This window comes from Sinohyriopsis cumingii, chromosome 17 (assembly GCF_028554795.1).
Source record: "Sinohyriopsis cumingii isolate HCF-2022 chromosome 17, ASM2855479v2, whole genome shotgun sequence".
NCBI classification, from domain to species: domain Eukaryota; kingdom Metazoa; phylum Mollusca; class Bivalvia; order Unionida; family Unionidae; genus Sinohyriopsis; species Sinohyriopsis cumingii.
In genome coordinates this window covers 111643595-111669636 of record NC_142977.1, presented here as the reverse complement: position 1 = coordinate 111669636, position 26042 = coordinate 111643595, and the positions used below count along the sequence as shown (strand labels likewise).

Here is a 26042-nt window from a genome sequence, read left to right as displayed (position 1 = left end):
GGAAATGTTGAGCAGTGGTGTACTAAGGGTAAATGGCGCCCGGATCGACGATGAAGGCCCAAAGACCTCTGGCGCCCATTGTATCTGCGCCCCAAGAAATCTGGCACCGGGGACAACCGCCCCGTCCCCCCCCCCCGTTAGTACACTACTGATGTTGAGATTCTATTGTACACATTCAAGTTTTTCAATGAATATATTATAGTCCTGATGTGCTAAATAACTTTGCACATAGCAGTTGTGTTTTTCTTTTAGATTTCTGCTTTATGTATGGAAACAAGATGAATATAATCTATGTTTTGAGACAAGGAAATCCCAGTCAAGGGGTTATATTATTTGTCTACCCACGAAGCTATGCTTGGTGGAGAGATCAAGAATGTAATAACGTTACCCCGCGCCTGTGATTTCCTTGTCTTGGTACAAACGAAGACATATATTATTTTTTCTCACGCATTTCTTGTACAAATTAAATCAAAATAAGCCTGCACTTTTGCAATTTTGATAGCAGATTAAAAACACATTGCTACGCGCTCTATATAATGGTCATCAGGCTTTGTATTCCTCTATACAAATCTGAATAATTATCTAAGCAGGAATCTAGCTATATATGCCGCTCTTAGAAACGAAAACAAAATCAAGAAAAAAGACATAATTGTTATGTGTTGGAAGTACTGCGCAATGAGCGTATCGAGCCACGTGCTATTGTTTTCCGAAATAGTGCGCATTAAGACGCATATATTAATGAGGGCAATGGGGTGGGCTGTCGACCCTAAGTACACAAATTCTAGGCACGAGAAAAAATAACAAATTTGATGTTAGTACCGTGTTATCATATTTAATCGATGGATTTCATAAAAATAACGATAAGTAATTCATATTTTTTACGGTTAAATTTTAACTTTCATCACACTTGGGATAATGGAGAAATCCTACCAGTCATTAAATATTCATTTATGCAAATATGCAAATGACTTTGTTGAAACGATGGTTTTCATTGGACATTGTGGTTTTTAGAAAATAACATTGACGTTGAGACTTGTGCTGCTAGAAATTTAGTATTATGTTATCAGACCGGTAGTGTATATACTTTAACCGTTACTAATAATTCATTGTACGTTTCATTTCAGAGCTGGTAATTGCATTTTATTTTGTTTACTATTACAATTTTTTAAGTATTATTTGAAATTAAAGCGCCATTGGTGGCGTTATCAATTTTCGTGGATTGGTTGAATTGCAAGGTTATTTCGCTTGTAGTTTTAGTTTTATTTTTATTATTATTATTATTATTATTATTTATGATTTATGATTATTATTATTATTATAACCGTATCTATGAATTCTTTGTACGTTTATATTTTTCAATAGACACGTTTTTAAATTAGAACTGAAATTAAACGAAACAGTACGCTCATACCCATTTATGACCGTTATCAGTTTTCGTGGTTTAGTAATAAGATCGCATTATTTTATCTGCACGGCAGGACTCGTAGTAGTATGTATACTGACAGCGTTACTAAGAAATAAGTTACATTTTATTTGGGTACTGGCAATTACATTTCTTTCCGAATAAAACACTTCTAAGTTTATTACCGTTATTAATTTTCGAGGACTGGTAAAAAAAAAAAATCCTTGAAAAACCCACAGGGGCTCGTATCGTTGTTTACAATGGACCTGTCATTCATGTGCTATATTGTAGTTATTATATAGTACATTAGTCCGAGTTTCCTCTGACCCTTGCCTCCCCATTTTTGATATTTGGACAACATAAATAGTACATGTATGACAGGTCAGTTGCAAGTAACGATACGAGCCCCTGTGGAAAAACCAATATGATGTGGCCTAGCTTCCGACGATACTGGTTCTGTGGTATCGCGATATTTGAATTTTATCTATTGCACCACATATTGTGTACTTATATATACCACATGACCATAGGTTACTAGTTCTAAATCACCAGTTTATTTTGGGAAAATGTCAGGATTGCTGATGCGTACACTATTTGATAAGTAAACCCATGAATACTACTGTTTCAAAATAATATCCTTAACCTATGTTCTCAGATAGAATCAATATCTTCTTAAAATTTCAATCACTTTAACAAAATGTTTAGCCTGTTGTCTGATGATGTTATACAAGAGTTAGATCATATGATTACTGTGATGGTCAAGGACTGGGAGATCGAATCTATGGTAGCAAATAAGAATCAAAATGTGAAGCATGTTAATGTCATATTTTGGTGGCTTTCGCATTTAACAGGCGTTGACTTGAAAGCTGCATTGTACACGATTTATTACTTTTCATTGGATCACCGGTTGTTCAAACAGTCTTAGGTTGATATGTACTTTCATCCTCATATTTATTGTTCATTCTCAGCAACAATCACAGAGCAACTCCAGTCATCGTGGGTGGTTATTTACAAATGCATTTCTTTAATTCTTTCTTATAAGTTTCTGTTGCTGTAGGGCACAGGTGGCATAATGAGTGCCATAGAAGTAGCATCCATTTTTCAAGTTGATTACACTTTGTGCAACACAATGATACATTAAATTTCCAACATTAATACAAGTATATGCCAATATCAGATTATTGTTTTGTTGCTGGTCTTACTGCAATATCTGAATAACTGCCCTTTTACAACTAGGACTGTAACTAACGTCTGTTTATTGTTTGTTTCCCACAGCCATCTGATTTATAGTGGAAAATAAATTCATTTTAATACAAACAACAACAGATTTAAATTATATCTTGAGGGTCATTGTTTTTAATAACTTATTTGCTGATTGCAGACTTTATGACCTGAAATATCAAAGCACTCATGTATAGTAGATAACAGAAAATCAAAACAAAAGGAAAGAAATAATTCCAATTTTGAATCAGTTTAAATCAAAATCTGAATTGACTGAGTCTCATAAATTTTGTGACATAACTACACAAGTTTTAAGACCATTTTTGGTCTGCTTAAATGATAAATATACATTATACAGCTTCATCACTCAAATGTATGTTACCTTAGTAGTTGTAAAGACTTTGCTGGGTCTATATACTGGTCCATATCTTCCCATATCCTATATGTACCAAAATCCATCCAAAAATCTCCTAAAACAAACATTTTACAACCTTGATGGTAATCATATTGATATTTTACAGTCAGCTGATCATTAACATCAGAAATCTGTTCAACAGATGCATTAAGTTGAATGATAACTTTGTCAGTGCATATCCATATCTGGTGACAATAACAATCAGTACTGTTCGAGTTTTACGAATAACTTGTCCACATAAATGTACATTTGCCTGTATATATTATAGTATGTGATTTAGATTTTTAACATAGCTTTAAAACAATTTAAGTCATATCACTATAATGTCTGCAGTGTCAGCTTACAGTGATATCTAGCACTGGTTTATCATTCCCCAGACATGCAGCATCATCTTCGACCCAGTCACATTATCCTGACACCAGTCCTAACAATAACCTCTTGATATTGAGCACCAAGCAAGGCAGCTGTTATTACCATTTTTTGAAGTCTTTGGTATGACTCAGTTGTGGTTTGAATCCACGACCTTCCACATCCGAGGCGGACGCTCTAACCACTAGGCCACCGGGGCGGTCACCTGTAATACATAATGTATGTACTGGTAAATTTTGTGATAGTGACATGATTAGTTCATTCTGTCACTTTATTTTTTCTGTGACACTAATAGGTTGTGCATAAAGTATGTATTCACTGAGTGGAGGTGGGAGGTGTAGAAAAAAATTCAAAAAGCATTAGCCTGTGTATGTGGCAGGGTAACTGCTAAGTATGTTCTGCAGCGATAGGGGTCAGTATTCCTTGATAACTGTGATGTTTATGAAGACTAGTCAAATCAGAAACATAACTAGCAGATGAGTTAGATGCAAAGTGGCTGGTATGCCATGTCAGGCAGAGTCAATATCTGCTTAGAATTATGAAATGTGATATGCTGTAGTTTTATTTCACATGGTGCACTTTGCAGAAGACATTTTTTCCTCTTCATTTTCTGGCATGACCAGTTATTTTATCTCATGATTCCGACAGATTATGCATTCCAGACCCTGGTGCCTCATGCGAATTTGTGAAGCCATACCTTGCCAGACTGGGACAGTATTGTACTTGGATAGACACATAGATTGCCTTTTTGACACCTATTGTCCTTTACTTTTATAAAAGTGAGATTCAGAAGCATGTCTTAAATTAATTACTCATCCTAAGCCATCATGAAATGTCACATGATCGCACACACCTTACAAAAGTTGTCACCTGAGAAAAGAACTGTTATGGTTCATGATTTTGATGACATCGAAGCTAATGATAAAAATTTGAGGTCCAGTCATTCCAGATGATGATAAGGCTGATAATATTCCAATTTTCCAAAGTTGATATAAAAGTTTTAGTCTCTGTCTGATATTTGACTATTATAGTTAAGGTCAACTAAATATTAGCTGCTGTCACTTGTTTAAAACTATTATTAGAGATAAATATTTACATTTGCTGTAGAAAAGCATTGGATTCGATTTCTGTAAAATTCAACCTTTGTATCACTATTATAGTTAATGTTAATACTTTCCTACTTTCATTTTCAAAGTTTGTTTTACATGGTATTAATTTAAACCACTGCTTATTTTTAATGACTACTGATAACTTCATCTTTTAAAATTCAATTGTCCCATCTATTCTTGGAAAGGGGGTGGTGACTCAGCAATGTACTTACACAAGAGTGGATACAAAATGTATGATTTGCAATGAGTAATGGGAAAGGGGGTAAAACAATACGTGCTTTATGGACAACCCTTAACATCATTATCAGAATATTATTGCCAGCGTAACTGTTCATGGGTAAAGTTGTTGGATCGATGAAATGTTTTAACAGCTGACCATAATGTCATTATAGTTCATTTGTGCTTGAAATATAATTCATCATTGTAACTTTTTTCTCTTTTTTTTTGTTAACTTTGTTTGCAGATTAGTGTAGATTTCGGCTGATTTTGGTAATTATATGGACTTTTACAAATGGGCCTTGTCACCTGATAGTCGAAAAGATGTTCACATGACCATTCCTCTGATAAAGGTGTGTAGATGAGTCAGCGGCTAAGGACAAGCTGAGAAATGTGATGCTACAAAGGTATATTTTCCATTTGATATATCATAGATGACTCGTATAAGCATCAATACTAGAAGTATGGGTGTGACTTACTATCCCATATTCAGCATGAGACATAAAAAGCTATCTAAAGTTGTCTGCCACATCTCATAACATATATGCTATACATTAATGTGTGAAAGGGAAATATAATTTATTTTGTAATAGAGTGGGAACATTTTAATTTGTCATAAAAAATAGTACATTTTCCGTTCCTTAAGCTATGGATCGGCATTTTGAATTATGTACTATTTTTAACATTAACTCGAAAAATGTGCAATATTTTTGTGATTGCTTCAATACACTAAATGGTTTAACCTTCTGTGAGCAACAATTAATAATTTTTCTAGATTAAACATATTAATTCCATTATGTCTTAGATATTTCACTTTGAATTGTTCGCATGTAAATAAAAGTTATTGCACACGTATTGTATTATTATGTGCAGTATTAATTTTAATCTTTCTTGGGTGGGATATTCGTAGTGATGATTTAGTATCATTTAATATTCAGCTTTACATGCTGGGTAAGCTGATGAGTTTGAATGTTTATAAACCGCTGTTGCTTTTAACTACTGCTGTTCTAGTATATTGATAGTCTCTGTATCACAAGTAGAGCAAACTTTTCCATAAAGTTCGGAGTGAAAGCAATTTTACATTGTAGGTAATAAGTACAGAGAGAGAGAGAGAGTTCACAGGCACTGGCCAAACTGAAAAACAACTTTGTATGATGTATCCTAAAATATTAACATCTAACAAATAATCTTACAATTGCCAGTCAAGAAAATATATCATGTGTTAATTCTACCAGAGACAAAGAACTCTTTCGTCCTATGTCCAGAAAGCTTAGAAATAGATAATATTGTAATAAGTCCCAGATGAAATCAAAGTATTGTGATAAAACTTCATGTAGCAACACAGCTTTGATTCAAAAAGATGCTTTATCACTGACTGTGCACAGCTTCTAACTTAGACAACTGTACTAAAGCGACACTGTTACAAAGAGTAACTAAAATGCCTTCCAATCAATAAACAAACCGCTTCGGTGGCCTAGTGGTTAGAGTGTCCGCCTCGGATGCGGGAGGTCGTGTGTTCGATCCCCAGCCGAGTCATACCAAAGACTTGCAAAAATGGTACTAATAGCTGCCTCGCTTGGCGCTCAGCATTAGGAGGTTAATGTTAGTACTGGTATGTCTGGTGTTAGGATAATGTGACTGGGTGGGACATCATGCTGCATGTCTGTGTCATGATGCCCCAGTGCTAGACATCATTTAAACTGCCACACTGCAGACATTGTAACGATATGACTGAAAAATTGTTAAAGCTACGTTAAAAATCCAAGTCACACACACACACCAGTCAATAAATAAACAATATGATTACACTGTTGAGCCAGCAGGAGGGGTGGGGGTATACATTAAGAAAGGTAGGGACTAAATTCTGAGTACTGACTTAATGTTAACTCAGATGTAAATATTAATCACCTAGATTTTCTGATAGTTACAAATAGACTTGGTACCTCTTTATGCAATTAAATGTGACCTCTGCTTTCTGTTGGTGAAATAAATTATGTAAGATGGGTATGTTTTGATTCCTTTTTGTTTCCATCAGTGGTATACAAGGTGTTCAGACATCTAATGCAAAATGTTTATTTTTCTTTCATTTGTTCAGTGATCAAATAAAGGCTGTGGGCAATTCCAGAAGGATTACATCATCAAAGGTAAAGGGAAATGCTGCGTTACCAGATTACATTAGATTTTTTGGGTAAGTTAATCAGAATGACGAATGTTGTTGACGTTGTTGTTGTAGGGTTTAACACCATTTTTCAGCACACGATAGGCTATACATGGCGGCCAGTATTAATGGTGGAGGAAGAACCCGGAAATCCCCCGGAAAGAACCACCAACCCTCGAGAAGCTACTGGCAAACTTTCTCACATACCCACATTGGCTGAATCTGAGACTCGAACCCACGCAGACAGAGGTGAGATGGCAGTGATCCGTAACGGAGAATGCTTTAGACCACTCGGCCACTCAGGGGCCCCCCGACAAATGTTGATTTGGATGTTAAGATTTTTGTTTCTTGAGCACACTGGATACTACACACTTTCACTGCAATCATTCCAGTTCAGTTGCATGGATAATACTCCAATTTCATGTATTTGAATGCAGTTAAAGCAAGTTTTGATCTGAATTTAGATTATGCAAGTTAGAGGCATCATTTGTCTCAGTAGCAATGTAATGAGCATTGTTGACAGTACTTTGACTTAATTTACTTTTTTAACATCAATTTTTATAGTTTAAGCTGCTGAAAAAAATTAGTTCAGTTTATCAGTGTTCAATGTTGCTTCATTTCAAGGTATATATTTATGAGATACTTTTTTTGTCTGTATTATATAATCAGATAATTAAACTAACATATGAACAATCTACTACATTTCGCAGCATTTTAGAGAGAAAATTGTGGTGGTTCTAATAAATGGATGATCTATTTTGAACATATACATTATTGTTAGTGCAGAGGCTTCATTGTCTATCAGTATTACTATAAGTTAGTACTACTTGCCTATAAATAATAACTGTATATATTGGACACAAATTTTTTCATGTACTAGAACTTATGGTGAAACTTTTTTTACACCTAGGTCATATGTTCCAAGACTTAAAAACTGAAATAAATTTGTGTTTAATTTGTACCCCCATGTTGCATTAAAATTGATAAACAAAACACTTATTTGATAATAAAATGAAAGAAATTAACATTGTATTGTTATCAATTAACATTGTATTGTTATCACTTATTCCTCTCTTTTTTCCATCATGAGCATTAAAGAAAATGTATCCACACATATGCAGCAGAGACATGAATGATTGCTTGAAGGTATGTGCCATTCACCCATGACACAGTGTTATGTGCAAAATAACTAAGATTGTATTATATCCAGTTCCTGCCTCGCTTGGCGCTCAGCATTAAGAGGTTAGTGTTAGGACTGGTCGGCCTGGTGTTAGGATAATGTGACTGGGTGGGACATCATGCTACATGTCTGCGGCATGATGCCCCACTGTTAGACATCACTGTAAACTGCCACATTGCAGACATCGTAGCGATATGACTGAAAAATTGTTAAAGCTACGTATATAAAAAAATTCAAATCAAATCAAAATCAAATTCAAATTATATCCAGTTCAATTATTTGGCAGTATCTTGCAAATAAAAATCATTATTTGTCATTTTGCCAGCAGGATATTGAAGACAAAGGTTATTTTTTTGTTGCAAAGCAAGCTGACCTTGGAAGCCAACTTTGGATACTTTTAAGCTGATTATTTTTTAAAGGATATCAATATAAAGGTTATTTTTTTCAAAGCAAGCCGACTTTGGATTCTTTTAAGTGTTCTGATTTTATATATATATATATATATATATATATATATATATATACACACACACACACACACACAAAGTCGGCCCACATAAGGAAACTACTTTGCTTCTATTTGACCAGTTTTCACAGGAATTTTGGAAATAAATTGAAGTAATTAAACAATTTTTAAAGTGACATAATATAGTACTTCATTCATGGACATCGATGATCCAGGGTCACCTAGATGATTTGGAGAAAATAAAATCATTTGATGAATTCATGAAGCCCAGAAGAGTAGATGATTTTGCAGACAATATGATCATTAACATGGATGAAATTCCATTGTGGTTTGATCTCATTCCTGGATGGACTGTCAATAAGATGGTAGTTGAAAGTGTGAGAATTAGTATGACTGGTGCAGATCTTAAATAAAATGACTTTAGTCCATGCAGTTTCCGCTTAAGGAGATGTGTTGCGTCCAACAATACATTTTCACTGTATGACAAAACTAAAAAGATATTCATGCACAGAAGGATTGGATCATATATGTGCAGGAGAAAGGTTGGGTTGTTGAGATGATGCTGCAATGGATTAAACAAAAGTACAGTTTTATAATTTTTTAAATAAAAATTTAAGTTGGAGTGCATTTTCCGATATGTAATTTTCAAATGATTTAAAACGTGCCCACAACTTAAGACTGGAAAAGAAACAATGTGTCCCAGAACATACAGTGCACAAAAATGTACATTCAGAATTAATTTATGGTGTCCCAACATATATGGTAGATATAAGTATTTATGAATAACAAACTGTTGATTGAGTTGCATAGCTAAATGTAAGTGAAACTGCTGTAATGCTTCCATGCTCTTACGTATAAATATTAATGCTATTGTCACTGTATGAATTGTTTGCTAGTCATTTAAAGAGTGATATATTTATTTCATGATCTTTATATTTGGCAGCATAAAATTGATTTTTCAACAAACATTGATGCAGTTCACTATGCTCTCTAACTGTTAGAGATTTCACACAAATGTTTCCAAAAGTGAAGAAAAAAAGTTGCTGCAATTATACTGCAGAAAAAAATGTTTTTCCTTTTCTTGATGAGATCCACACCTAAATCTATTAACATAACAATTCCTAATAGTAACATTTCATCTGAAATGTTAATTGCCATAACTTTTTTAAATATATTATGATATTTTTAAAAGGAAAACTATTCTGGAATGATATGGAAAAAATCTTTTAAATTGATTCATTCCTTCATAGAAATTCAGAAAAAAAGAAATACATTTTCTGTTTGCTAAATAAAATAATTCTTACTTCGTTCTCATTATTTTCACCTGTCCATTCCTCCTTTCTGGGAAATACATATAAAATCTATGTTATGGTTTTAACCAAGACAAGTAAATCGCAGTCAAGGTTTACATTGGGGAGTCCAAACCCCAATGTATATTATTTATCTCACCCAATATTTTCCTTTAAAGCAAAAAGAACTCTTCACTAGTGTTGTTGTTGTTGTTGTTGTAGGGTTTAACGCTATTTTTCGGCACACGATAGGCTATACATGGCGGCCAGTATTAATGGTGGAGGAAGAACCAGGGAAAACCTATAGAAAGAACCACCGACCCACGAGAAGCTACTGGCAAGCTTTCCCACATACCCACATTGGCTGAATCCGTGACTCAAACCCACGCAGACAGAGGTGAGATGGCAGTGATCCATAATGGAGAGTGCTTTAGACCACTCGGCCACTCTTCACTAGTGTAATATAGTTCATGTGCAAATGTTTACATGTGGTTCATTAATGCAAATATGTTAATGAAGGCTGTGGTGTGACCATTGCATCCCAATTACACAGGTTATTAGCATGAGCAAAGAAAAATAACATAAAACGTCACATAGTAATCAGGTATTATCACATTTAATATATGGATGTTATATGAAATTGACAATAAATAATTAATATTTATTACAAGAAACTTTAATTTTTATCAGTTTCAATTTTGAAAATATTGTAAATAATGAAACGATACTGGCTACTCAGCTCTACTGTAGTTATACTTAGTACAAGCTGTAACGAAGAGTAATATCTTGCTTTAGATTATTCATTGGTAATTAGAGATCTGTGTCACTATCGTATTTAACTCTCCTTTTCTTTATAGGAGGTGAAACTGTTTGTGACATACTTATGTTGTCAATAGTATTAATTGTAAAATTACCCCTACGTATAAAAGACCCGCCAAATACGGACCCTAGTGGATAAACATGTGCTAAAACTTTCAAGTTCATGGATTCTTTGAAAATGTATTCTTCTGTCTTGGAAATATTGCAAGTAATACAGTGAAAGTTGCTTATGGATTAATGATTCCTTCTGGCTGCTAAGTGCATTATTTGTCATTAAATATTGTAGGTTTATCTTTTAGATCCAGTGATGAATGTCATTCTCATGATTGAGAAGAACAAGGTTATGCTCCACTGAAATCCACGTACCTGCTACAGATTGCAGATTTACACTGAAATCCATGTGCCTGCTACAGATTGCAGATTTACACAGAGAATGCGACCTCTGCCACGGCTATCAGAGCACAAGCAGAATTCGTCAGTCTTCAACAGCCCAAATTATCAAGAATCACCAATTATTAGTAAACATGTTATTTGTATTGCTAACTCAGTATACAGTAATAGTGAAAGGGATGTACATTTCTAACCACACTTTCTGCTGTTTCCATGATTTTACTCATAAAAAGCAGTACTGGTTTACTCATGTTAAAATTTTGCTCTGTTGCAAGAGCAATTAATAGAGCTCCACTTTTCATTATTGTTTACCTTTCTTGTTTAGCAAAGGCATCTGCTCCAACTGTATTTTACATGATTGTGTTATTGAGTAATGGTTAAGATGTTGCTTATTATTTCAGCTTGGTAAAAAAAATAAAAGAAATGTAAAAAGCATATTACAGATTACTTCTGATTGCTGATTAAACTTAAATGATGGCAGCCAGATTAATTGCTATTCCATTAAATCATACATGGGACCCAGGAAGGCACTTTCAAAGTGGGATACTCACTCATTGATGCAGTATAGAATTTTCTATGAAATCTGTGAAATCAATGTACATATATTTTTTTTAAACTGCCTTCCCTGGGTACTATGTATGTTCAAATGGAACAGCCCTAAAAGCAAAGCTTAAAAATATGGAACATGTAGTAAATAAGCTAAAATTGAATGAATCTTGGTGGGGTGAGCTCCACTATTTAAATAATTAGATTATCATGTGTGCATGCTTTATATCTTGTACTTGTGTCAGTAATTGGCTTAAAGCACTAAATATGTATATATGTTCATAAATATATGAAACGTGAACTGGCATCAAATCATGGGCAATAATTGTTGTCCAAAGAGTATTCACATAAAATATTTTGGTGGCTATCTGGGCAGAAAGTAGTTGCCTATGGGCACGAAACGGTGGGTAGTGGATGTGTTCCTCCTGTCAAGTAACAAAGTGAACAATATGTACATGCATGATAGAATGTTGCCTTTGCCACAGTAAACCACTTTTGGATACCATAAATTTCATTTATTGATTTTCTAGAAAAATGACATCCAAATGACCAATGTTTTGTGCTGAAATTTAGTCTGATGAATTTCCCAGAAAAATTGTTCTTTTGGTAACAAAAATCCATTGTGTATAAAACATGTACATTGTTGTTTCATAATTTACTTACCTAGTTTAACATGTTTTGAAATGTATATATTTTCTGTATTCAGTCCAAACATTGTCATTGAGATTTTCTAATTGTGACTGCAAGTCATTTGCAATTGCAAATTGTACAGTTCTTTAATGTATGAGTACAGTATACATGTTAAGTGTTTCACCTGAACTTTTTAAATAATGGTACAATGTACCTCTGCAAACAAAATATGTGGGTGCAGATGAAAATTACTGAAGTACATTCCTTGTAAGTGTAAATTTTCTTTTCAGTAAGTATACAGTATTTGGCTTTTAATTGCTTTATAGACTTTAAATCTCTGCACAGTAATGTAGTGAAAGTTACACTGAGTGTTTGCAAATGAATAATTGAGGAATTAAGGTTTAAAAAATGTATACCCAATAAATGCAGAAGCTGTACTCCAATTTTACCATTAGAAATATTTAGAATTGGCTTTTTGTCACAGCCACCATTATTTGGCTTCCCTGGACACTGAAAGGCTTTTTCCCAGCCTACAAATGCCTACCATGTCTGTCCTTTAGGTCTACAACAGTGATTTAAATGAATGACAAGTTGTACTGCATTCTTCATAATTTGCTACCATTTTATTCAGTATATGCTTTAATAATGTTTTCAGATAGGTAAGATGCTGTACATAAAAGATGTCCTGCTTTTCAAAATCTTTTTACCAGTCTACCACCCCCCATCGACCCCCATTGTGTCCCAAATGTTTTTCAAGAATTTACACACCTGGACAACTTCTGACGAGTGTATAAGTTATATTGTGATTTGTAAACACCATTAATTTCGTTGTAACTATAATTAAAATTTATATACTAAGAAGTTGCATTTTTGGTGCTTGAGTTTTTGCATTTAAATAAAGACTTGTTTCACATGTTAAGAGGCCTTGTAATAAGTATTAAGGAAAGAAATGAAAAAATGACAACTTTTTCATTGCATGATTTCAAATTCATTTTGTATTCAGATGTTGTGGTCTTTAATGTTTCTGTGTGAAATAAACAAAATTAATAAAACATTTAACATCATACAATATTTCTTTTATTACTTGCATGTACATAAGACCATACTTTTAGGCCACACATTGTCATAATTCTAAGCATCCACAATTCGTTTCTTCAAATAGGGAAATAATTGAATCAAAAGAAATTATTTTATTTGACTTCTGTTTCCGTCCTAGATTGTATATCTACTGTCTTCTCACAATTACCTTCTCACAATTATCAGATGTATTTTTATCATTAAAATTAAAATAAGTATTAGTCACTATAGTGCACAGGCCAAGACATAAAATTAATAATGGGAAATGATAAGGCAAAATATTTATTTTCCTTTCGTTAAATTATTTTCCATTTCAGGAGGTGTATATATGTGTGTGTGCATATATATATATATATATATATATATATATATATATATATATATATATATATATGTGTGTGTGTGTGTGTGCATATATATATATATATATATATATATATATATATATATATTACAAGACTACTATTTTCTCAGACTGCCCTGGTGGTCTGGTTGCCCATTGTCAGGGTAATGTAACCAAGAGGGGTATCATGCCACATGTCTGCATCATGATGCCCCAGTGTTTGACACCACTATAAACAGGCCCCTGGTAGCTGATTGCTGTAAGACATCACAAGCTCTGGGTTTATACACTCTCATTAATATTGCCAACACGTAAGACCCATAAAGCTAAAGAAACCCGAATAACTCAGAAACCTGGGTAACTGTCATTATATTCCATCGCTATTCAATTCCTACATTTGTATCATAGGAATTATGGTACATAAAGGGTTCTGAATTAATTGGAGTGAGATCCTCAGCTGATTTCTTTACCTTCTCGCATATAATTCTACCATTATGGTTTCTATTCCCACCCCACCCCAACCAGCACTTCATAGACAGAATAATTTCTTGCATTATGTTTGTTTAGTAGTTGGCATGCATGACTATAAAAAAAAATTCCCGTGCTAAATTCACAGAGAATAATTGCATTTGGTTTTTTCCTCTCCAGTTCAGTACAGTTACAAATGTAGAAATGGCTAAAAGAACAGCACACTCCTTTCCCAACCCCACCCCTGAGTTGAAACTACGAAGCCGTAACTGTCTACTTCTCCCAAGTGCGGGACCTGTATTGAGGAAAGTACGTTGTCTATTTCAGCAGCTTCAAACAATGTATATATGCTGACTTACTTTCATGGTGAGAACAGGAGAATGACTGAAACATGAAGGCAGTCTACATGCTAACAGATTTAAGATTGAGAAAATATTTGTTGACTAAGTGCATGACAATGACATTAATATCAGTCAAGTAGAAAAAAGCAAATGTGGTTATTTGTTAACTGAAAGAGGCTTGAGGATTTATTCAACAAACTAAATGTTTCATAGAACTAATGCCATGTTTGTGTGATGTAACACATCTAATGGAACAAATTAGCCATAAACGTCCACATGATTCAGGGAAGACAGATTCTTAAATATTTCTTACAGCAACTGCGTAAAACATTATTATTTAACTGGAACACATGCGGCCAAAGTTCAGTCCCGTCAGTGTTTGCAGTGACTTAAAGAAGAATGCTTACATCTTTCCTTCAAAATACTTAATACACTTCATGGTGAGCTACCATTGTTCTAATAATGACATTAGTGGTTAAGCAGAGAAGAGGTTTTGAAAGGATGCATAAATCATCTTCCAATAATAAAAATCTCTTTTAATCTAAATAGAAATTTAACATAAACAAGATGCCAATTAGTTCTTTTAAGAGCTTGTTAAACACAAAAAATTACATTGTACACAAAATATGATAACAGTGTAACATGTAAAGGACACATACAATGCAAAACCCTGGAAAGAACCACCAACCCAAGAAAAAACTACTGGCAAGCTTTCTCCCATACCCACATTGGTTGAATCCGAGACTCAAACCTACGCAGACAGAGGTAACTAGTATGCACAAGTACTACTACTATTACTAATAATAATTGAAATCCAAGTATTTTTTTTGTCTGGATAAATGTATCAATTGAAAATACCACATACTGTGACAAAAATGCATTAAAAAAGAATACACGTGAAAAATAGCACAAGTCGATTCACTGCAGAAAAGGTAAGTTTTCTGAGCTTTCTTGAATTGTGTTGCAGTTACATTATGATTAAGTTGAAGAGGCAGACTATTCCAGAAATTTGGGCCCTGGTAATCATAAGGATGCTTTCCAATGTATTTTAATCTAACATTGGGAATAATGATGATATGAATACAGGAGATGAGTGCAAGTGTCTGGAAAGTGTGTATACACGATGAACTCAACAATGTACTTAGGGTTTGACACATAGAAAATGTTGTAACAGAGAAGTCATTTTTTATTTAATCCTTGATATAACCAGAAGCCTGTGAAGGATGCCGCGCATAGAAGATAAGTACTCACTGATAGGTTTTCACTGACAAAATAAAGAGTATTTTGTACCTTTTTGATATTTTTTAAAAACTATGTACTGGGGTAAAAGCAGAGACTTGAATCGAAATAATCAAGTAGAGAATTTATAATGTAAAAATGCACATTGAGGAGATGAATCCAGTGATACATCGCTGATGAAAATCAGTTGAGGCATTCGTGAGAAAATTGTGTTCTTGTGACAGGGTTAGGGTTACGGTTTTCCGGTAGTAACGTATGAACAGAGTACCATTTTGGATACCGTATTCAATGAAATACTTGTCACATGGAGTCCGATAAAAAGGTATTTCGTTCATGAAAATTGGTCGAGTGGTTTATGAGAAAATTGAATTCTTGTGATTTCCCATATGTTTAGATAGGTTATGGTTAGGGTTACGGTTTTCTGGTATAACATACGAACAGAGAGTACCATTTTGGATACCGTATTCACTGAAATACTTGTCTCATGGAGTCCGATAGATAGACATTTCGTTCATGAAAACTGGTCAAGTGGTTTATGAGAAAATTGAATTTTTGTGATTTCCCATATGTTTATATAGGTTATGGTTAGGGTTTCGGTTTTCTGGTATAACGTACGAATGGACCCGGCAATTTTAATGCGCTTTTTGCTGCAGTACGTGTGTCATAGACCCCGATAGATAGGTATTTCTTTCATGAAAATCGGTCAAGTGCTTTGGGAGAAAATTTGATTCTTGTGATTTCCCTTACGATTATCATAGGTAAGGGTTAGTGATGCAGTTTTATGATGATACGTAAGAATGGACCCGGCGATTTTTATGGTCTTTTCACTGCAATACGTGTCTCAGGGAGCCCGATATATAGGTACTTGGTTCATGAAAATCGGTCGAGAGATTTTGGAGAAAAAATTAATTTTTTGTCATGTTGTGTTAGGATTTAGGGTTACCCATGAAATAACTATTTTCCCAAGATCTTGGGAATTTTTCAAGCGGTTTGCTTTGCTTGATCTGCCTTGGGTAAACCTATGTAAAGATGGTGCGTATGTCTTTCTTCGACCTGCAGCACCCATTATAATGCGAAATGAGTGTTTGGTATTGTAGTGAGCAGACGGATCATCGGAGTTTTATGATACCTGTATCCAACGACAGATCTTAAGGAGATAAATCTATTAATACTTTGATGAGATAGAGAGCTTGATTTTTGGTTAAGTTATAGCCTTTCCAATAAAATTTTGACTAAGTCATTTTTAGATGAATTTCGTCTTTTTCGGTGAATATTTTGGTAACCCCTTTGAATTGCTTGCTGACATTGGCCCAACCAGATGAGCCCAGTAAATACGCATGCTGAGACACCTAGCCTATGAAGGTAGCTTGAGGGCTTATGGAGTTATTTGGATTCGAGTGACCAAACATACCATGTACGACATAAATTGCAATCAAGCCCGTCTTGCAAACTAGCACCGTTAGACGGTCTGCTGGAGGTAAAATGGCCAAGTTGCCATATCAATATTTTCTGATTATCTCGAAACCGCCTTGGAATTTTAACATGCGGTTTGCTTTGCTAGATCTGCCTTGGTGAGACAAACATAAGGATGGTTCGTCCGCATGTCTGCGACCTACAACGCCCCCATAATGTGAAACGAGTGTTTGGTACTAAGGTAGCGGACGGATCGTCGGAATTCTATGATACCTATGTCCAAAGGTGTGTCTTCAGGAGAGTAATCCAACAATACCTCATTGGTGAGAACCGGTCGATGCATTCGTTAGAAGATCGGATTCTTGTGACTTAGGGTTAAGGTTTAGTGTTAGGGGTTATGTGCTTCTAGTAATAACGCAATGACAATATGATTTGGATGCACCTTTTACAGCAATACGTGCGTCATGGAGCCCGAAAGATCGGAACTTGGTTCATGAAAATAGTTTTTAGTAGTTTGGGAGAAATTCGGATTCTTGTGATTTCCCATCGATGTAGCATTGGTTAGGGTTAGGGTTACAGTTTTCTGTCAATAGCCTACGAACGGATGGAGTAATCTGGATGCAGTTTTCAATACGATACATGTCTCATGGAGCCTGATAGATAGGTAATTGCTTCATGAAAATCAGTCCAGAGGTTGTGTAGGAAAATGGATTTTGTCATTTCGAGTTAGGGTTAGGGTTATCTGTGAAGTAACATCAATATTTCGGTAACTCGTGGAATTTTGTCATGTGGTTTGTTTTGCTAGATCAGCCATGGCGAGGCCTAATTAAAAATGGTTCGTCTGTATGTATGTACACAGCCCCCTATAATGTGAAATGAGTGTTTGGTGCTGTTTCGGGCGGACGGATCAACGGAGTTATACGATACACATGTCGATTTTATCATAAGAGGTTTCCTATACTGGATAAAGGTAAGTCTGTAATCATAGTTAATCATATGGAACTAAGTTGTATCCCTGGTATTGATGACACGTCAAGTACTAGACTTGCTTGGTGGTGTTCACACCAGTTACACGTATGCAAAGTTTTTGTTTTATAAAATTTCAATTAATCTGCAGATGATAATTCCTATTGAAAAATATGTAACGTGCAGGTAATGACCATTAAATGTTGTCTTCTGCTAACATCGTCAACACTCCCAGGACTCAGGAATACGATGTTGTCAAGAATTTTTTTGTCAAGAATTTTTTTGTATCGGTTACTTTAATATATATATATATATATATATATATATATATATATATATATATATATATATATATATATATAATTGAATGATCGGATGTTTATTGTATCGATAGTAGTAAATGTAAATAATTACCTATGGGAGGATTTGTAAATGATTAGAATACAGTGGCTTAGACCTTGAGATTACCCGTCTGTTGAATTGAAAACTGTTCTTTGTCGCCATCGGGCTAGAGAAGTGACCGGCGTTTATATGACCGGGGGGTCACAGTCGCTAATGAAGGATACGAGTACAGGATGGCTGATAGTCATTTGCTGAACGTACGTGCTTGCGGTGTTTGTTAACGCACCTTATCACTTGTAAGGCGTGAACTCGTATTTACCTAGGTGCAACAGAATTAGTGAAGAGTTGGTGTCAACTATGTTTTTCTGGGTCATAGGGATAAAGAAAAATCCAAAACCAATGTGCACATACACTAGAAATAACAGGACATAGCATACAGTACACAGACGCTGAAAATATATATCAACAGAAGAGCAGAGAGATACAGTGAGCATGACATTGAGAGACAGAGCGATAGAAAGCACGAGACAGAGCAAGAGAGCGAGTGAAAGACAGCTAGCGAGAGACAGGTGCAGAGAAGCGAGACGCAGAGCACGAGAGACAGAAAGAGAGAAAACGAGAGCGTGAGAAAGCGAGTTTGACAGAACAAGAGATATCAAGCAAGAAAAGCAGAGAAAGCCTAAGACAAAGTTATACAGGGAGAAGACGGATATAAAGAGTAAGTGGGACAGAGCAAGAGGGAGCCTCTCACTCGATTGAACAAGAGAGACAGAGCAAGAGATAGAGAGAAAAATAGACAGATATATATAGAGAGAGCACGAGACATACATATGGAGACAGAGTGAGAAAGAGACATAGAATCTATGTTGGGGTTTGGACCGAGACAAGGCAATCCCAGTCAAGGGGTTACATTATTTGTCTCCCCACGAGGCTTGCCGAGGGGGATTTCCTAGTCTCGGTCCAAAACCCAACGAAGATTCTTTTTCTCACCCAATAATTTCCTTTAAAGTAAAAAATAACTTCTCACTTTTGAAAAATAGTCTACGTGCAAATATTTACGTGGTGCATTAATACAAACGTGTACGAGGACTGTGGCGTGACCGTGTCATCTAAGTAAACAGTAGTTATGCATGAGCCCCAAAAAACCCCCAAAACAACATAAAACGTTGCATAGTATTGAAGTATTATTACATTTAATATATGAATGTTATATGAAATTAACAAGAAATAACTAATATTTATTACAAGAGAATTTTTCATTTTCATCAGATCTGATTTAGAAAATTACGTTGTAAATAATGGAACGATACTGGGCCCACACTTCTGTTGTAGTAGTAGAGGCTATGTGCCGACGGATAAATGATTCATTCTGGCTGGTAAGTGCAATATTTGTCGTTAAATATTGTAAAAATATATTTTTGTTTCAACTGGGGCACAATGGATATGCTTAACAAAATTAGAATAAAGCTTGTTTGACATAACACATTTCTGGCTGTTACTAAGTTTTCTGTAGTTGTTAAGAGAGTTGGGAGGCTATGAAGTGTATAGGTCTATAGTCTGTGTGCACAGATCAGTGTTTTCTGTCATAGTTCATTTCACACAGCAATGAGAATTTTGTCCCATCTGTAGCACAGTAAATTGTCATGTCAGTGTCATTAATTGTTGCAAACAGTATATTGTTTCACACGAAGTATCTAAAACTAGTTAGGTAGCTTTATCCCCCCTCCTAGAGAAATGATACGCTACATGAAAATTTTGTGGAATAGCATGTGGACTGATGAATGAACCACTTTGATTGGTAAGTTGCAACCGCATTAAGTTTGATTCAACTCGGGCGGACTGTGGGTGATAGACAAAGTTTGAAGAAACCAGTTTGACATAACACATTTCCGTTTATTCCGGCTTTGTAGTAGCTCTTGAGAGAGTTGTATTACTGTAGCCATTGAGTATAGCCTGTGTCTGGAGCTCTATACAGTAGCTCGACGTGTGTGTGTATGTGTGTGTGTGAAAATGTTTTGTACAGTTTGTTATTAAAGTTGGAGAGACCTTAAGTTTTTCACGAGTGAATTTATATATATGCTAGTACCATTGTTCTAAGTCTTTGGTATGACTCTGCCGGAGTTCGAACCCGCAATCTCCCGAATCTGTGAGTAGTGAATGGGGATACCCTAGGGACAATGGGAATTACCATTAAAAACACCCTTGGGTCAATCTGGGGACTATGTAAATTTAACATTAACCACCCTGGGTCACTCTAGGGACAATGGAAATTTAACATGGGCAAAAAAACCTGGGTCACTCTGGGGACAAGGGAATTTAACATTGGAGAAAGGAAATATCCATGCTAGGGACATTCTAGGGACAAAGGCATTCGAACAATGGAAATTTAACATGGGAGATATTGCTGGGTCACTCTAGGGACAATGGGAATTGAACATGGGGAATAGAGTTTGGGCCTGTATAGGGACAAGGGGAATTGAACATGGGATTTTCTTTTTTTTTTTTTTAAATTTTTAAAAAAGGGGTAGGCAATGGAAAGTCAATCTCTTTTCGAGAAATGTGGGTGGCCCTGAAAAGGGCCTTTGGTTTCATCATCATCTTCTTCTTTTATTTCCTCCACTTCTGTAGCCATGCTCTTATTTTTTCCATCATTCCTTTCTTCTTCTTTTCTGTTTCCGGTATCCAGTCCGGGTGACCCATGACTCGGAACTTCTGTTGGATTTTTATCCAGTTAGCGTTCAGTTTCTCTAGTTCTTCCTTTTTCTTTCTATTTTCTTCTTCTTTTCTATCTTTTGCCCACCTGTCCTTTATTTTCTCCACTTCTTCATCTATCACCTTTCTCATCTTTTCTTCCCCTTTTTTCAATCTTTCAACACTCCTTTTGACAAAGGGCCACTCTGACCTTTTTTCTATCTCTTCCAAAAACCTTCTTACTTCTTCTACCTTCTCCAGGGCCTCTTTTAATGTTCCCACTCTGACATAAGGGGGATTTATTAGCCCTCTCAGTCCCTTCACTTCTTCTTCAATTAATCCTTCTATCATCTCCCTGGCTAATTTTAGTTCGTTCACATAGTGCACACTGGTTCTTAACCTCCAATCTCTTTCAATCCTCTCAACTCCATATTCACCATCCACCATCCAAAAATAAACATGCCTTAAATCATTGAACAGTTGGGACACTTCCATCTTCTTTTTTATTCTTTGTAGAATGGTTTGAACATCCAGCCTTGTGGGTTCTTATAGTGAAAGCGCGGACGTGAAGGAAAACATCCCCTACTTTTCTCATTTCATATAATATACTATCCACATAAGTGAAGCAACATTTAACAAACCACAAATCTACTATTTACACACGCAAATCATTAAAAACGAAATCCATAATCTACTATCCACACAATCGTACGTGAGTGGTTACAAAACCCAAACTATACTCTCCACATACGCTAAGAAACAATAAACAAATCCATAATCTACTATCCACACAATCGTACGTGAGCGGTTACAAAACCCAAACTATACCCTCCACATACGCTAAGAAACAATAAACAAATCCATAATCTACTATCCACACAATCGTACGTGAGCGGTTACAAACACAAACACACAAACACAAACACAAACACATACGCTAAGAAACAATAAACGAAATCCATAATCTACTATCCACACAATCGTACGTGAGCGGTTACAAAACCCAAACTATACTCTCCACATACGCTAAGAAACAATAAACAAACCCATAATCTACTATTCACACAAACTTACGTGATCGGTTACAAACACAAACACAAACACACAAACACATACACTCACACTATGAAAAAAGAGTTAGTGTTTATATTCACACTACTCTACCTACACACATTGGCAAATCGATTGTTATTTCTTTTCTAGAGTATTGGGGTAGCCCTGAAAAGGGCTGTTGGTTTTTAACTCCAGATGCACCTATCTAATGCTGGCACCTTCCTGGCCTGGCGCCACACACACATCTTCTTCCCCAGTCTCTTTTCACTCTTCTTTGGGGAAGAGCAGAGGTGGGATATGTGGCTTCAGAATCCAGGATTCTGAAATTTCTTCTCTCCTTTTCTCCTCTTCTTTTTTTCTTCTTTCCTCCTCCTCTCTCATCCTTCCCTCTTCGACAATGGCCTCCGCGGCCAGTTCGTTCAACAGGCGCCTGCCATATTCCAGGTGCATCTGGAGTTCTAGAAGCTTTACAATTCTGGTATTCATTCTCTTCATCAATCAACAAGGGTAGCTAGACTGCCCAGCGAGTTTCAATTTATAGTAAAAGCGCGGACGTGAAGGAAAACATCCCCCTAAAACAAAATTGATCTCACCTAGATCATGACCAAAACAACGCGCGGACCTAAAAGAAACACTCACTTTTTTATACTACCCATTACTATTCTAAAATAAACTTCATTAATCACTTCAATATACTATCCACATACGCAAAGCAATCCAATCAAACCCCCAAATCTACTCTCCCCACACCTCAAACGGTCAAAAACATGATCTTAATCTACTATCCACACCAACGTACGTGAGCACTTACAAACACACAATCCTATACACAAACACATACCCTCTCACTATAAAAAAGAGTTAGTGTTTATATTTACACTACTCTACTTACACACATTGGCAAATCGATTATTTCTTTTCTAGAGTATTGGGGTAGCCCTGAAAAGGGCTGTTTTTTTTTGTTTTATTGTTTGCTCTGGCAATCTTTTAGTTTCTAAGAATGCGACGTCCTCTGAGGATAGACTTTCTGACGATAGGTCTGCTTCTTCGGAAAGAGAAGAAGAACTCTTTGGTGTCGATACGACAATCGACAAAGCCTCTGTCAGGTTCAGGTTCCTGCTGCTGCTGCTGCTGCTGTTGTTGTTGTTGCTGTTGCTGCTGTCTCTGAAGTCTGTACTTCTCTGTCCATTCTTCTTTCTCCCTGTTCACTTCTTCTCTGAAGAGCTCTTCTATCAGGTCTTCAGTGACTTTTAGCATTCTCACATTCTCTATCTCTTCTGGCTTCGGTATCAGACTGTGTCTGACCCTGTGCAAATTCACGTAGGCTTCGTTTAGCTTAGCTAGTTTGGAGCACATCTTCGTAGGAGGATGAGTCGACAATGGATGGTTAGACTGGAAACTATCCCGGTTCTTAAAGTCAAAAGCGCGGACGTGAAGGAAAACATCCCTCTACGGTTTTCGAGCCGCAACGTTCAATGAGTGTCATGAGAGGGATAGTAAGAAGTCAAAGAGCATAAATCAACATTCTTATAGCCAAACAAACCACAAAGGCATTTTTTTCAAAACACAACATTTTGTTATTCAAAATCACTTAACATTAACCAACAACTCTAACATTTTTTTTAGCAATAATCCAACAATATAACATAAAACATTTTTTTCAAATGACAAACATTTTTTTTCAATTTACACTCTACTTTAAACAGGGTTGGCAACTTTGTGAATGAAATTGTGATTTCCACTGTTGCAAGTCATTGAGTCATGGATGGACACTACGTTTCCTAGCTGAAGACAACAAAATAAGCATACTAGTCACAAAATCAACGATTTACTTTCTTCTCGTTTCTAGAAAAATCACGATCAAAATAAGTCACTAAATGTTCTTTTGCTGATAATAAGTGATCAATTTCGATCCCGACTTTCTCTTTGAATTTGTCAAAGAGGGCATTGATGTAATGGATGTCTCGAGTCGTTAATGGAGGACAGAAATGTTCACGCAAGTCTTTATACCACCAACGTAACACGTCTTTTTTAAACAGACTCCAAGCTTCGTCCAGATATTCGTTGAATTTTTCTTCTTGACTGATGTTTTGACATCCATAGTAATCATGCTTCATCCATATCGTAATTGTGTCTGCCAGGTATGTAGCACAGTAGGAGACCAATTGCTGTTCTTGTTCTGGACATCTCGACTTGATCACGATGTCCTTTTCGTCTTTGTGTTGGGATTCTCCTTCCACGGTCTCCTCACATTCCATCTTCAAAGCTTCTCCACTAGGTAAAGAGGGAGAACAGTCTTCCATAGCTTCTAATAGTCTAGAATGACTTCTCTCAAACTGTTGATTTCTATCGTATCATCGAATTCTGCATACAGGATGACGTTCACTGTTGCTGGCAGTTCTTTTGCAAACTGAAGTTCCACACGAATCTGGCCAGATTTTATAGGGTGAAAATGTCCCTCGTCGCTGCCTTGGTCTGGAGTGAAATCGAAAGCCCACAAAGCATAGCCTCCTGCGTAATCTTCGTACGTAATGCCGTGACTGGTGTTGGTTCCTAACTGACCGGTGGCTTCGTACAGGGACAAGTACGATCTCAAGTAATTCATCTTTGTGGGATCAAAGTTAGGTTCGATAGGTCGGGTACACAAGGTCTTGCCATCGCGACTGACTTCGATTTTCTTCACGTCGAAGTGATGAAAGTTAAAAGGATTTTTTTTGAAGGCTCCGTTGAAGGCTTCATTCTCGACCATACCAAGGATTAAACGCTTGGGTAACTGTCCTTGAAACAGATGATCTTCGATCATGGAATGATGGCTAGCGGGAATAGTGAACGTTTTCACTTCCACGCGTCGTATGGGATATTTGGCAGTCGTTCTGCTCAACGTTTGACTGATGTCGTTTCCCACTTTGGGTAACACTTCCACGCGTCGTACGTAGAGTTTGACGTCCTCGATTTGACTTTTGGGATTGCCAGCAGCATTATCAGCCAACAAATGGAAAGCGGCACTGCTGAGATTCAGTCTCAAGCGAACATTTACCCCGTTCAGCAAATATTTCTCTTGCAACCACATGTCCAAATGCAAGCGATCCATCAGTTCTAAACTGTTCTTATTTCAGATTTTTTTTTCTCTTTCCTCAAAGCCGTCATTGCTTCCATATGTTTTGTCGAACTTGCCCGCTTCGTCAGGTTCCCATAGCACACAAGCATTGAGATGAGTATTCTTGGCATCTATTCCGTACGTCAAGAGATTTTCCAGGTAGGCACGATAAGGGTAAGTATCCATGCTGCTGCTGACCAGTTTGTTATTCAATCACAAGTCCACTGAGCTGAACAAGGAATGCATGAAATTGTTGACGGGAGCTATATTCTCAGTGTCTTCTACTCCATTACCATCCTTATCTAGAACTTTGACTTTCAAGTACAAGTAACTGCTATTCAGATCGATGTAATCTTCGGGTTGTCCCTTGATTTCAAACTCGATGGGAGCGGAATCTGTCAGTGAGGAGACGGGATGAAATTCCACCCATTGGGATTCTTGCATGGTCATCATGGTGGGGGGCATGGCAAACAGATCCAGTTCCGACTTGGAACAAGCGCAAGATTCTCGGTGCATCATTTTTTTTTTTGTTGCTGTGTCTCAATAATCGAAAACGTCTAAGTCTCGAACGGTTCTTCTTTTCTTTGCCTTTCTAGCTTTGGACGTGTGAAGTCTGGTGAAAGGGTGTTTTCTTCATCGTCTCTTTCTGCCTTGTCCTTGCTGAATGCCTGACTCGGTAGCGTGCAGGGCATTTATAGGTGTGTCTCGGCGGCCCAAAAGGTCTTTGCCCGTTTGCAAAAAGACATTTTTGCCTGCCCTCATGAAGGCTTCTTTGGGGTTTTGTTTGTCGATGATGACATTT

General features: G+C 36.2%; 1 long non-coding RNA gene across 4 annotated transcripts; it reads left to right on the top strand.

Moving 5' to 3' along the window:
• The first annotated feature begins 909 nt into the window (after positions 1-909).
• LOC149779675 (uncharacterized) lies at positions 910-13279 on the top strand. Of its 4 annotated transcripts, none has more exons than XR_016415696.1 (4): positions 910-1071; positions 4980-5139; positions 6828-8036; positions 10944-13279. It is a non-coding gene; the product is annotated as an uncharacterized LOC149779675 (long non-coding RNA). The 4 variants fall into 4 exon arrangements; XR_016415697.1 differs by having other exon boundaries at positions 6828-8132; XR_016415695.1 differs by having other exon boundaries at positions 929-1129; positions 6828-6920.
• The last annotated feature ends 12763 nt before the right edge of the window (positions 13280-26042 follow it).